Source organism: Ceratotherium simum, chromosome X, assembly GCF_057802395.1.
Source record: "Ceratotherium simum simum isolate JZ-2026a chromosome X, ASM5780239v1, whole genome shotgun sequence".
In the NCBI taxonomy this organism is placed as follows: domain Eukaryota; kingdom Metazoa; phylum Chordata; class Mammalia; order Perissodactyla; family Rhinocerotidae; genus Ceratotherium; species Ceratotherium simum.
Genome location: NC_141940.1, coordinates 2543869 through 2558765, shown reverse-complemented (window position 1 = coordinate 2558765; position 14897 = coordinate 2543869).

Here is a 14897-nt window from a genome sequence, read left to right as displayed (position 1 = left end):
ACTTCTTCCTTTCCAATTTTGATCCCTTTTATTTCTTTTTCTTGCCTGATTGCTCTGGCTAGGACTTCCAGTACTATGTTAAATGGGAGTGGTGAGAGTGGGCATCCTTGTCTGGTTCCTGATCTTAGAGGGATAGCTTTCAGTTTTTCACCATTGAGGATGAAATTAGCTGTGGGTTTGTCATATATGGCCTTTATTATGTTGAGGTACTTTCCTTCTATACCCATTTTATTCAGAGTTTTTATCATAAATGCATGCTGTATCTTGTCAAATGCTTTCTCTGCATCTATTGAGATGATCATGTTATTTTTATTCTTCATTTTATTGCTGTGGTGTATTAATTTAATTGATTTGCGAATGTTGAACCATCCCTGCATACCTGGAATAAATCCCACCTGATCATGGTGTATAATCTTTTTAATGTATTGTTGTATGCGATTTGCTAGTATTTTGTTGAGGATTTTTGCATCGATGTTCATCAGTGATATTGGCCTGTAATTTTCTTTTTTTGTGTTGTCCTTGTCTGGTTTTGGTATCAGGGTAATGTCGGCTTCATAGAATGAGTTAGGGAGCTTGCCCCCCTCCTCAATTTTTTGGAAGGGTTTGAGAAAGATAGGTATTAAGTCTTTTTTCAGTGTTTGGTAGAGTTCTCCAGGGAAACCGTCTGGTCCGGGGTTTTTATTTTTGGGGAGGTTTTTGATTACTGTTTCGATCTCCTTACTGGTGATTGGTCTATTCAAATTCTCTACTTCTTCTTGATCCAGTTTTGGAAGGTTGTATGATTCTAAGAATTTATCCATTTCTTCCAGATTGTTGAATTGGTTGGCATATAGCTTTTCATAGTATTCTCTTATAATCTTTTGTATTTCTTAGGTGTCTGTTGTAATTTCTCCCCTTTCATTTCTGATTTTACTTATGTGTGCCTTCTGTGTTTTTTTCTTGGTGAGTCTAGCTAAAGGTTTGTCAATTTTGTTTGTCTTTTCAAAGAACCAGCTCTTGGTTTTATTAATTTTTTTTTTTAGTCTCTATTTCATTTATTTCTGCTCTGATTTTTATTACTTCCCTTCTTCTAATTATTTTGGGCTTTGTTTGTTCTTCTTTTTCCAGTTCCTTTAGGTGCATTATTAGATTGTTTATTTGAGATTTTTCTTGTTTGTTGAGATAGGCCTGTATTGCTATAAACTTCCCTCTTAGAACTGCTTTTGCTGTATCCCATAAATTCTGGCATGTCGTATTTTCATTTTCATTTGTCTCCAGTTATTTTTTGATTTCTTCTTTGATTTCTTCCTTGACCCAGTCATTGTTCAGTAGCATTTTGTTTAATCTCCACGTATTTGTGGCTTTTCTGATTTTCTTCCTATAGTTGATTTCCAGTTTCATACCATTGCGGTCAGAAAAGATGCTTGGTATTATTTCAGTCTTCTTAAATTTATGTAGACTTGTTTTGTGATCAATCCTGGAGAATGTTCCATGTGCATTTGAGAAGAACGTGTATTCTTCGGTTTTTGGATGGAATGCTCTGTATCTGTCTACTAGGTCCATCTGTTCTAGTGTGTCATTTAAGGCCAGTGTTTCCTTATTGATCTTCTGTTTGGATGACCTATCCGTTGGTGTAAGTGGAGTGTTAAATTCCCCTACTATTATTGTGTTACTGTCTATTTCTGCTTTTATGTCTGTTAATAATTGCTTTATATATTTAGGTGCACCTACATTGGGTGTGTAGATATTTACAAGTGTTATATCCTCTTGTTGGATTGTTCCCTTGATCATTATGTAATGCCCTTCTTTGTCTCTTTTTACAGTTTTTGTTTTAAAGTCTTATTTTGTTTGATATGAGTACTGCTACCCCAGCTTTCTTTTCATTGCCATTTGCGTGGAGTATCTTTTTCCATCCCTTCACTTTCAGTTTGTGAGTGTCTTTATGTCTGAAGTGTGTCTCTTGTATGCAGCATATATATGGGTCTTGTTTTTTTTATCCAGTCAGCCACCCTATGCCTTTTAATTGGAGCATTTAGTCCATTGACGTTTAAAGTAGCTATTGATAAGTATGTACTTACTGCCATTTTTTACCTTTTTTTTTTCTCATTGTTTTAGTAGTCCTTCTCTGTTCCTTTCTCCTTCTTTACAGAATTGATGGTCTCTTTAGTTTGACCTCTGTCTGAAAGCTCTACTCTTTAACTCCCCTCCTCCCTCCTTTTATGTTTTTGATATCATATCTAACCTCTTTTTTGTGCATTTGTATCCATTACCCTCTTATCATAGAACTAGATAATTTTTCCTATTTGTGGTCTTCTCTTTTCCCCTTAATTCAGTCCCTTTAATATTTCTTGTAGCACTGGTTTCTTGGTGACAAACTCCTTTAATTTTTGCTTGTCTGGGAAAATTTTGATCTCTCCTTCCATTTTGAATGATAAACTTGCTGGGTAGAGCATTCTTGGCTGTAAGTTCTTTCCTTTTAGCACTTTAAACATATCGTGCCACTCTCTTCTAGCCTGTAAGGTTTCTGCTGAGAAGTCAGCTGATAGCCTTATGGGGTTTCCTTTGTATGTAACTTGTCTTTCTCTTGGGGCTTTTAGGATTCTCTCTTTATCTTTAATTCTGGACATTTTGATTATGATGTGTCTTGGTGTGGGCCTCTTTGGGTTTATCTTGTTTGGGGCTCTCTGTGATTCCTGTACCTGGATGTCTGTTTCCTTCCTTAGGTTAGGGAAGTTTTCATCTATTATTTCTTGAAATAGATTCTATGCCCCTTTGTCTCGCTCTTCTCCTTCCGGGACACCTATCACACAGATGTTAGTGCGCTTGACGTTGTCCCAGAGGACCCTTAGACTGTCCTCACTCTTTTTAATTCTTTTCTCTTTTACCTGTTCACCTTGGGTAATTTCTTCTAGTCTTTCTTCCAGCTTTCAGGTCTGTTCTTCTGTATCCTCTACTCTGCTTTTGAGTCCTTCTAGTGAATTTTTCATTTCCAGTATTGTATTCTTCATTTCTGATTGGTTCTTTTTTATATCTTCCATTTCTTTGTTGACATTCTCACTGGGTTCATCTATTCTTCTCCCCAGATCAGTGAGCATCCTTAACACTCTTAGTTTGAACTCTCTGTCGGGTAGGTTGCTCATTTCTGTTTCACTTAGTTCCTTTTCTGGGGTTTTGGCCTGTTCCCTTACTTGGAATGTATTCTTTTACCTCCTCATTTTGCCTCTTTCCCTGTGCTTGTGTCTACATATCAGGTAGGTCAGCTACGTCTCCTGCTCTTGGATAGGTGACCTTATGTAAGCGATGCCTTAGGAGGCCTGCAGTGTTCTTCCCTCAGTTCTCATTGTTCCAGTGGTGACCCCTATGTGGGTTACGTGTGTCCTTCTGTTGTAGCCTGTTTGCTCTCCCTGTATGCACCCAGGGAGGCCGAGTTATGCTCTTGTTCAGCTGTTGTAATGCTCAGCTGTTTGTAGTTGTTGTAGGCCTTTCAGTCCCTTTATCAGGTGTGGGGAGCCCCAGCACAGTTGGCTGTAAGTTCTAATACCACATTTGTGTTGCAGTATTTCTTTTAAGTGAGTAGGGCCCCAGTGTGGCAGGTTGTTAGGCTCGGGGGCTTATAATTGCTATAAGCCTCCAGCCTTTAGTTCTCTTGTCAGCTCTCTGATGATTGCAGCTCGGTGGGGCTGGCCTCAGGCATGGGAGCACCCAATTGTTTCAGGCTTTGGAAGGTGGGGCAAAACCCCTATGTGGGTCTTTGAGAAGCACAATTCTTCTGCAGCTGACAAGCCCTGCCGCCCACAGGTCCACACACACAGTCAACACAGTCCTGCCCCATGTGCATGCCCCAACCTCCTGAAGTGGACCCAGTCTCTCCACGGTGGGAGCCCCACACATTCCACCACTGCCCCACACTCTCCACCTGCTCCTTGTGCATGCCCTGCCCCACTGAAGTGGGCTCAGTTGCCAGGCTGTGGAGAATCCAGTCACCAATCTATGCAGGCCCACAAGTTGCCTGAGGGCTTGTTGTTGGGTGGGGCCAGTCTCTAGGGTGGGCTGCCTGCCCTGGCTGAGCTGGATTAAATCGGTGCTCTAGTGGGTGGGGCAGACCTGGGCTAGCAGGCCACAGGGAGAACTCCAATGGCGTCTGTTTCAGCACACCCACACCAGGCCATTCCACACCAGGCCACAACAATGGCCGCCGCCAATGTCCCAGTCCCTGGAGAGGTCTCACCTCTCACTGAGATGCCCTCAGGGCCTATCAGGTAAGTCTCTTTTCACCAAAGCACTATGCACCTTTCTTTCTGGTGATTTTAGGTTGCTTTCTGAAACAGGTGAGTTTGCGCCTGGGCCCTTTAAGAGCCGGTTTTAATTTCTTTGTGAACCAGCTTTTCTGGGGGTACTCCCCAATGTTTTAGTAGCAGGCAAAGTCAGATATTATGCTGCTGGTCTCGATTGTGCTGGGTCCACAAAATGCCCCCAACGGGGGCGCTCGCAGCTCCGGGCCCTGCTCCTCCAGGGAGGCTGTGTACCTGTAGGCTGCTCCTGGGCGGCTGTGAGGCGCTGCGGCTTGTGAAGGTGGCGTTTTTTCTCTCCAGAAGGGAGTTTCTGCCTTTCCACCTCAATTAGGATTGTCCTTTGTTGCAGGAGTAGCTCTTATCCAGTTTTCAGTTCTGTCTCAGGGGTAATTTTTCCACAAGTAGTTGTAAATTGGCTGTGTCCACGGGAGGAGGTGAGTTCAGAGTCTGCCTAGGCCGCCATCTTGAGTTCTCTCTGTTTTTTTCTAGTATAAGCATTTAAAGCAATAAATCTTCCTCTAATCACTTTTTTAGCTACCTCCCACTAATTTTGATGTTTCATTTTTATGATTATTCCATTTGAAATATTTTCTACGTTGTTTTGTGTTTTCTTCTTTGACCCATGGGTATTTAGAAGTGTGATTTTGAATTTCCAAATATTTGGAGATATATTCTTGTTATTTATTTGTAAGAGGACTCCACTTTGGACTCAGATGATTTATTATGTAAAATCTCAGTCTTTCTAAATTTGTTGAGACTTGTTTTATGGCCCAGCATTTGATCTAACCATGTGAATATGCAATGTGCCCTTGTAAAGAGTCTGTGTTCTGCACTTGTGTGGGGTGTTCTATAAATATCAATGAAGTAAAGGTGGTTGATAACGTCATACAGATCTTCTATATGTTTACTGATATTTTGCCTAGTTGTTGTATCAATTGCTGTGACAGGGGTGTTAAAATCTTCAACTAGAATTGTGGAAATGCCTGTTTCTTCCTTTATCCTGTAAAATTTTCTTTCATATATTTTGAAGCTCTGTTATTGGACACAAACACATTTATGAAATGTATAGGTTCCTGATTCATTGACCCTTACATCATTCTTACCTTGATTCTCAGGTAATAGACTTTGTCTTGAACTCTACCTTGTCTAGTATTAATATAGTCATTCCTACTTCCTTATGCTTTCTCTTTGTGTGGCATATCATTTTGCATCCTCTTGCTATCAACCATCTTTGTCTTTATATTTAAATTGCATCTCTTGTAGACAGCAAAAGCCTTTCTCATTTATCTATTCTGACAAGCTCTGCCTTTTATTGGAGTATTTAGCCCATTTACATTGAATGTAATTTTTGATATGATTGGACCTAGGTCTATTCTTTTACTATCTGTCCCACCTATTTTTGTTCCTACGTTTCCCTTTTTCTGCCCAGCTTAATCAAATATTTTTTAGAATTCCGTTTTAATTTATCTGTTATACTTTTGACTATATGTCTTTGCATTGTTTTTTAGTGGTTGCTCCAGAGATTATAATGTATATCCTTAATTTCACCATCTACTTAGAGTTGTTATTGTCTGTAAATGTAAGAACCTTTCCACCGTACAGATTCATTTCCCCTCTACTCCATCCTTTATTCTATAGTTACCATACATATTACATCTACATACGTTATAAACTCTATAATAGTCTTTTAATTTTTTTACTTTAAAAGTCATATGTATTATAAAGAAATTAAGAGAAAATATTCTTTAATGTCTTCACACACATTTACCATTTCTGGTGTTCTTCGTCTCTAACCAAAGATCAAGATTTCCCTCTACTATCATGTTTCTTCAGATTGAAAGACCTCCTTTAGCATTTCTTTTAGTGTAGGTCTGTTGATGAATTCTCTTAGCTTTCACAAATCTCAAAATATACTTATTTCACCTTCATTCTTGAAATATATTTTCCCTGGATATAGAGTTCTTGGTTGAAAGGTTTTGTTTTTTCTTTCAGCACTTTAAAGATGTTGTTCTACTGTCTCCGGGCTTCCACTGTTTCTAATGAGAATTCAGTGAAAATTCTTGTTAATGTTCTCCTATACATAATGCTTCATTTTACTCTTACTGCTGTCAAAATTTTTCTCATTATCCTTTGTTTTCAGTAGTTTGACTACAGTGTGCCCAGATGTGTTTTTTGTTTGTATTTATCCTCCTTGGGGTTCACTGAGCTTCTTAAATCTGTAAATGATCTTTCAAAATTTTGGAAATTTTCAGCCATTATTTCTTTAGATACTTTTTCCTCCCCATTCTCTCTATCCTCTCCTGGGATTCTAAATATACATGTGCTAGACCTTTTTATATTGCCCCACAGACCACTTTTTAAATCTTTATTCCTCTTGGTGTATCAGAATGGATCATTTCTATTGATCTATCTTCAAGTTTCTGATTCTTCTGTCATCTGGAATCTGTTATTAAGACCATCAAGTGAATTTTTCACTCCAGATATGTTTTTCAGTTCTAACATTTACAATCAGTTCTTTTCAATAGTTTCTTTTTCCCTGCCAAAATTTCTTATTTTACAAATTCATTATTATTCCCTTGGACCGTGTATTTTTTACATTTACATTTTTACATTTTACACTTTACATTTATATTTTTACATTACATGCTTGATTATGTGTAAATCATCATAAACATAACAGCCAAAGTGTTAAGTAGTAGAGTTGGTGCATATAATTCATTCATTCATTAATTTATTCATGTAGTCACCCATTCAATAAGCATCTACTGCATAACTACTGTGTCAGGCGTTATTCTTATTCCTAAGAATTTAGAGACAAACCAGAAATGGTCTCTGTCCTCAAGGAGCTGCCAGAATGGTAAGGAGAGGCAGGCATGTAAACGAGTTGGGTAAATGTGATATTACTGGGGTGGTGGTAGGGTGTATACAGAGTACAGCAGTGATACCAGGTGGGTAGATCTACCTAGGAAGGGTCAGGAAAGTCCTCACAGAGAAGGTGTCCCTTGTGTTGGTGTACAGGAGCTTGAAGAACATCAGAGGAAGGTGTCCAGTAGGCAAATGGACATTAGGATTTGGAGAGCAGAAGAGAATTCAGTCCTGGAGATCCATACCCGGTGGCCTTTAGCTTTTAGGTGGTTTTGTGAGGCTGAGGAAATATCTGAGATCCCCCAGATGACACTACAGTTATCCCAAGAAGATGAGGGTAAAGAGAGCTGGTCTAAGCCTTAGTCAATGAAGGAGTCTGGGGCAAGATGTGTTGGAACTGAGGACCAGTCTCCGAGCCTGAGACACTCAGAGTAAGTTTATCTTAATACTTTAAGAACACAGACTCTGGACTCAGACAGAGCTGAGTTCTAATGTCAGCTGTGTGGCCTTAAAGAGATTGCTTAAACTCTATTTGGCTCGGTTTCCATAACGATAGAATGAAAGTAATAATAGTACCTGCCTCAGGGTAGTTGTAAGAATAAGATGAGATAATGTTTATAAAACAGTGCCTGGCACACATCAAACAATCATCAAATAGTAGCTTTTGTTATCAATTCATTATTAAAACGGATATGAAAGACTAGGGAACAAATTTTAACCACTAGATTAGAACACAGATGTATTCATTTACTCAAGAAATATTTGAGTACCTGTCTACTGGGGAAAAACATATCTGTGACCTTAAGATCTTAACCTGACATTAAGAACTCAAGGGATCTATGAGGTTGAATGTGGGAAAATATATCTTTATTTTTACTGAACTAGTTAAAATTAAGCATTTCCTTCAATTATGAATGTAGACAACAAACCACAGTATTAATAGCAGTACATATGACTTTGTCACCAACAGAAATAAATATTTTCATATCACATTACAGCTATTGCAGATATCTAGAAATATTTACTAGATATAGCATTACTTCAAAATTAGGCAGTCACTTTTAGATACTGTTATTTTATCTGTTAATAAAGAAGCAAATCTATCACTGTAAAAATATAATTATTAGCATGCTTTATGTCATTAAGCATATTTATAATAGCTGCTTTAAAAATATTGTCTATGAATTACAGCATCAGGGTCATCTCATTCATCTCCCTTGAATGCTTTTTTCTTCACTGTTGCCACATTTTCTTGTTTCTTCTGGTGTTTAAGCATCACATCCTGGACATTGTCAATAATGTGTTCTAGTGGCTCTGGCTTTTTGCTTTCTGTTATATTTCTCCAGAGAGGTAGTATTGTTCTTGCTGCTACTGCTTTAGCAGGCAGTTAACTTAGCTAAACTCAAATTCCAAACTCTGTCTCCCCTAGGTTGGGCATCAACTGTAATCTCTGTTCAGTTCTTTTCTTGGAGTCTGCCCTGTGCATACACAGCCCAGGGGTCACCAGAGATTTGGGCAGAGTGTGTATTCCAAACTTGGGTTCCCTGTCTGTGGTTCCCTCCTCTCCAGGATTTTCCCTCTTGTTTTGCCTCTGCCATGGTCACCCTGAACTCTGTCTTCTGGGTCTCAGAGTTTTAGCCACCCACCATGGCATCCTCTGTGGCCCACCCTTACATGAGAACAAATATGCAAGTGGCAAACTCAAATTCTACCAATTTTTTAAGGAAGAAATAATGCCAATACTACACAAACTCTTCCAGAAGTGTGAGGATGAAAGAATACATCCAACTCATTCATTGAGGCTGGCATTACCTTTATATCAAAGCCATACAAAGACATTATATGAAAAGAAAACTACAGACCAATATGCTTCATGAACATACATGCAAAAATTCTAAACAAAATTTTAGCAAATCGAGTTCAACAAGATACAAAAATGATAACATATTGTGACTAAGTAGTCTATCATGAGAATGTAAGTTTGGTTTAAACATTTGAAATTTTATCAACATAGTTCAGCATATTAACAAACTAAAAAATAAAAACCATATGATCTATGTCTTAGTCCATTGGGGCTGGTATAACAAAATACCACAGACTGGGTGCCTTATAAACAACAGAAATTTATTTCTTACAGTTCTGGAGGCTAGTAGTCCAAGATCAAGGCACCAGCATGGTCACATTCTTGTGAGGGCTCACTTCCTGGTTCATAGCCAGCACCTTTTTTTTGTGTCCTCACATGGTGAAGGGGTGAGGCATCTCTGGAGCCTCTTTTATAAGGGCATTAATCCCATTGGGATCTAATTACTTCCCAAAGTCCTCACCTCCTTATACCATGGTTTTGGGGGTTAGGATTTCAACATATGAATTTTGGGGGGACATATTCAGTCTATAGTAATCTTCTCAGTAGATGCAGAAAAAACATTTGACAGAATCCAACATCCATTCCTGGTAAAAATTCACAGAAATCTAGAAATAAAAGGGAACTTCCTCAACTTGGTAAAGGACATCTACAAAAAACCTACAGCTAACATTATCCTTAGTGGTGAAAGACTGAGTGTTTTCCCCCCAAAATCAGAAACAAGGCAGGGATGTCCACTCTTACACCTTCTATTCAACACTGTATTGGAGGTTCAAGCCTGGGAAATTAGGCAAGGAAAAGAAATAAACAGCATCCAGATTGGAAAGGAAGATGTAAACTGTCTTTATTCACAGATGACAGGGCTATCTATGTAAAAAATGTGATGCAATCTACAGAAAAGTTACTAGAACCAGTATATGAGTTTAGCAGGTTGCAGGATATAAGATCAATATACAAAAATCAATTGCATTTCTATATACTAGCAATGAACAATCAGAAATTAAAATTTTATAAACAATTCCACTCACAATAGCATCAAAAATATGCAATACTTAGGAATAAATATGACAAAAGATATGAAAGACTTGTACATTGAAAACTACAAAATATTGCTGAGAGAAATTAAAGACCAAATAAATGGAGAGAAAGACTTCATTCGTGAGTCAAAAATCCCAATATTGTTAAGATGTCAATTCTCTCCAAATTCATCTATAGAATTTAATTCAGACCCAATCAAAATCCCAGCAGACCTTTTTTCTGGAAACTAAGGTGATTCTAAAATGTATAAAGTCATGCGCCACATAAGAACGTTTCAGTCAACAACAGACCACATATACCTTGGCGGTCCCATGAGATTAGTACCATATAGCCTGGGTGTGTAGTAGGTTATACCACTTAGGTTTAAGTGAGTACACTCTATGATGTTTGCACAATGACAAAATCGCCTAACGATGCGTTTCTCAGAATGTATCCCCATCATTAAGGGCATAAGGGGAAAAGAAAAAAGTTGTAGAATTTACGCTATCTGGTTTCAAAGATTATTATAAAGCTACACTAAATGAAACTGCATATTATTGGTGTAAAGATGGAAAATACATCAATTAAACAGCATAGAAAGTCCCAAATCCAAACATTTGTGGACAACTCATCTTTGACATAGGCACAAAAAAAAATACAATGGAGAAATATAGTCTTTTCAACAAATGATAATTGGATATTCACATACACAAAAATGAACTTTGACCCATATCTCGCACTACATACAAAAATTGACTCAAAATGGATCAGAAATCTAAATAAATACAAAACCTAAAACCATAAAACTTCTAAAAGAAAACAAGATCTTTGTGACCTTGGATTACACAATATGTCTTAGATATGACACAAAAAGCACGATCCATAAAAGCAGATTGATATGTTTAACTTAATCAAAATTTAGAATTTCTGCTCTTCAAAAGTCACTGTTAAGACAATGAAAAGACAGCCACAGACTGGGAGAAAATGCTTGCAAAGCATATACCTGACATAAGGCTTGTATCTAGAATATATAAAGAGCTCTTACAACTTAATAAGAAGACAACCAACCAAATAATAATGAAATGGGCAAAAGGTTTAAGCAGACACTTCAAAGAAGATATACAAATGGCTAAGGAGGATATGCTCAACATCACTAGTCAAGGAAATCTGGATGAAAACCATAATGAGATTACACTAGACACCTATTACAATGGCTAAAATTAAAAAGACTGACTAGACCAAGTATTAATGAGGATGTGGAACAACTGGAACTCTCCTACACCTCTGGGACTGGTGGGAATGTAAAACAGTACAACCACTTTGGAAAACAGTTTGGAGGTTTTTTAAAAAAGTTAAACATACCTCTACTATACTATCCAGGCATACCACTCCTTGGTATTTACCCAAGATAAAACAAAATATATGCCCATATAAAGACTTGTACACAAATGTTCATAGTGGCTTTATCTGTAGTTGCCCCAAACTGAAAACAACCCGAATGTCCATCAGCCAATGAATGGATAAACCTGTTAGGGTACATTCCTGCAATGGGATATTATTCATCAATGGGAAGGAATGAACTGTTGATACATGCAACAATATGGATGAAGCTCAAAAAAATTTTGTCGAGTGAAAGGAGCCAGATACAAAAGAACTCTTATTATATGATTCCGTGTATGTAAAACTCTAAAAAATGCAAAGTACCCTATAGTGACAAAAAACAGATCAGTGGTTGCTTGAGAACAAGAGGAGCAAGAAGAGACAGGAGAGAGGAACTACAAAGGGACACAAGGAAACTTTGAGAGTGGTGGATATGTTTATTGCCCTGATTGTGGTGATGGTTTCATGGTTTTATATGTATATATGCCACACCTTAGCAGTTTGTACAGTTTAAACATGTCCAGTTTATCGTATGTCAAATATACCTCAAAAGATCTGTTTTTTTTTTTTAAATACACCTAGAAGTAAATAATAAAAAGACAAACAACCCCACGGAAGTGGGCAAGCTATTTGAACAGACACTTTACAAAGGATGATATAGAAATGGCCACTAAGCACATAAAAACATCATACTCTACATGATTAGTCATCAGGGAGAGGATAATTAAAATCACAATGAGTTACCACTTCACACCCACTTAAATGGCTAAAAATAAAGGCTGACGACCCAAAATGTTGAGGAGGATTGGAAAGAAAAGGAACTCTCATACATTTCTGGTAGTATCATAAATTGTACAACCACTTTGGAGAATATTCTGGCAGTTTCTTATAAAACAACTATCTTATGACGTGGCAATTCCCTTTCCAGGTACTTACCCAAGTAAAATGAAAGCAAATGTCTACACAAACTTGTACACGCGTGTTCATAGTAGCTTTATAGCTTTATTTATAATAGTCCAAAATGGAAACAGCCCAGACCATGAACTGGTGAATAAATAATCCAACTCAGATATATCCAGACAATGGAATTTGTTGTTACTGCCTGCAGGTGGATTCCAACTCCTAGTGCCCCTATGGACAGCAGAGTGGAACCCTTCGGGGTGTTTTTGTGCCATCCTTTCATCTTCAGGTGCGATATCAGGCAATGGTCCACTGCTATTCATAGGATTTTCATGGCTAATGTTTTTGGAAGTGGGCAGCCAGGTCCTTCTTCCTAGTCTGTCTTAGTCTGGAAGCTCCACTGAAACCTGTCCACCATGGGTGACCCTGCTGGTATTTGAAATACAGTGGCATAGCTTTCAGCATCACAGCAACACACAGCTGTCACAGTATGACAACCCACAGACAGGTGGTGTGGTTCCCTGACTGGGAAACAAACCTGGGACAGGGCTGGCTAGACAATGGAATGCTACTCCATAATAGAAAGAAAGAAGCAATAACACGTTCAACAACATAGGTAAATCTCAAAATCATCATAGTGAATGAAAAATCCAGACACAAAATAGTACATACTATACAATCCCATTCATACGAAGTTCTCAAATAGGCAAAAGTAATCTATGGTGGAAAAAAATTCGAATAGTGATTGCCTCTGTGTGGGATTGTGGTGGGGACTGAGTAGGAATGGGCACAAGAGAAATTTCTGGGTGATAGTGTTCTGTATCTTGAGTATGCATTTGTCAAAACTCACTGCATGGGACACGTAAGATTTGTGTGTTTCAGTGTATGTAAATTTTAGCACCAAAAAACAAAAAGAACGGTAAACAGGTATGATCTCTAGCTAATAGTATGCATGCTGAAGTATTTGGGGTGAAGTGTTCTGATGTCTGCAACTTTGAAACGGATCAGTAAACTAAGGATGACCACGCAATCAAGCAAGTATAGCATAATGCTAATTATAGAATAGTGGTGATTGGTACATGGGTACAAATCTTTCAGTTGATCTGTATGTTGCAAAGTTTTCATAATAAAATGTGGAGGGAAAATAAGAAAAAATGTCGTTAGCATCAAATGGATAAAATTGTTACAAGAGTATCTAAGAAGTTGGTTATAATCATTATCACTAATAAAACATTAAATGCTTATTAATAAAAAATGAAAAAAGTTGGGGCTGGCCAGGTGGCACAGCGGTTAAGTGCATGCGCTCCACTGTGGCAGCCTAGGGTTCACAGGTTCGGATCCCGGGCGCGCACAGACACACCGCTTGTCAAGCCATGCTGTGGCAGCGTCCCATATAAAGTGGAGGAGGATTGGCAATAGATGTTAGCCCAGGGCCAGTCTTCCTCGGCAAAAAGAGGAGGATTGGCATCGGGTGTTAGCTCAGGGCTAATCTTCCTCACAAAAAAATAAAAAGAAAAGAAAAAAGTTAGACCATGTCCTTCAGACTCAATTTCATTGTCCGGCTTCACCTCTCTGGCGTGGCTCTTTTTTCCTTGGCTTATGGCACTCCAGTGGTAAGATTGGAATATGCCCAATTTGTTCCTGTCACAGGGCGTTTGCACTTGCTTCTTTTTGCCTGGGGATGCTCTTCCTGTCTTCGACAACCTTCACATGGCTGAGTCTTGTCATTCAAGTCTCATCTCAACTGTAGTCTCACTGAAGTCCCCCACCCATCACTGCCAAACATCACCCTAATTGATGTTCTTCACAGTTTGTATCACTCTTATGTGTTGTATGTTGATCTTTGTTTATTACCGTCTTCCTTACAAAACAGAAATCATCAAGAAAGCATCCACAGGCTTAGCACACTGCAGAGCGGCAGCAGCTTCCTAGATTTGTGTTGACTGGCAGCAAATTCATCTGGAACTGGCTGTCACTACCTGCAGCATCGGTCGATCCAAGAATCCTGTTCTTTTTTCTTCGTAGTATGACCTGCTATTTTGAAATTAACTCAAGTGCATCTCCCCTCCATCCCTACCCCCCCCCGCACACGCGAGTATACACATACACACACACACACACTCACAGGAGCTCTTGGTGCCAAATGCGCGCACCCTGGGGTCAGGGATGCTGCCTGTTTTGCTCACAGCTAGATTCTCAGTGCCTGGCACAGCAAGGGCTCACAACACCTTTGGTGACTCAGTGAGGCTCTTTGACCCCTCCAGTGGGGACTGACCTTGCTCTGCTTCGCACTCCCTTCTCGTTCCCCCACTCACACCCCAGTCCAGAAGGCGCCCAAGGGGGAGGAGTCCTTTCCATTCCTTCGTTCCCTCCTTCGTGCGTTGGTCGGTTCGTTTGCTCGTTCATTCATTTATTCATTAGTATATTCATTCCACTCCTCCCCCTCCACCCAGGCGTTTGGCCGGTGCGCTCGGCTGCGGGGCGGTCTGGCCTGATCCTCCCCCCGGGCCTCAGTCCCGCCCCCTTCCCGCCCTGCCCCCTCTCCGGGCCAATCGGGGCCGACAGGCCGGGCGGGGCCGGGGCCGGGGCGGGGCCTAGCTCCC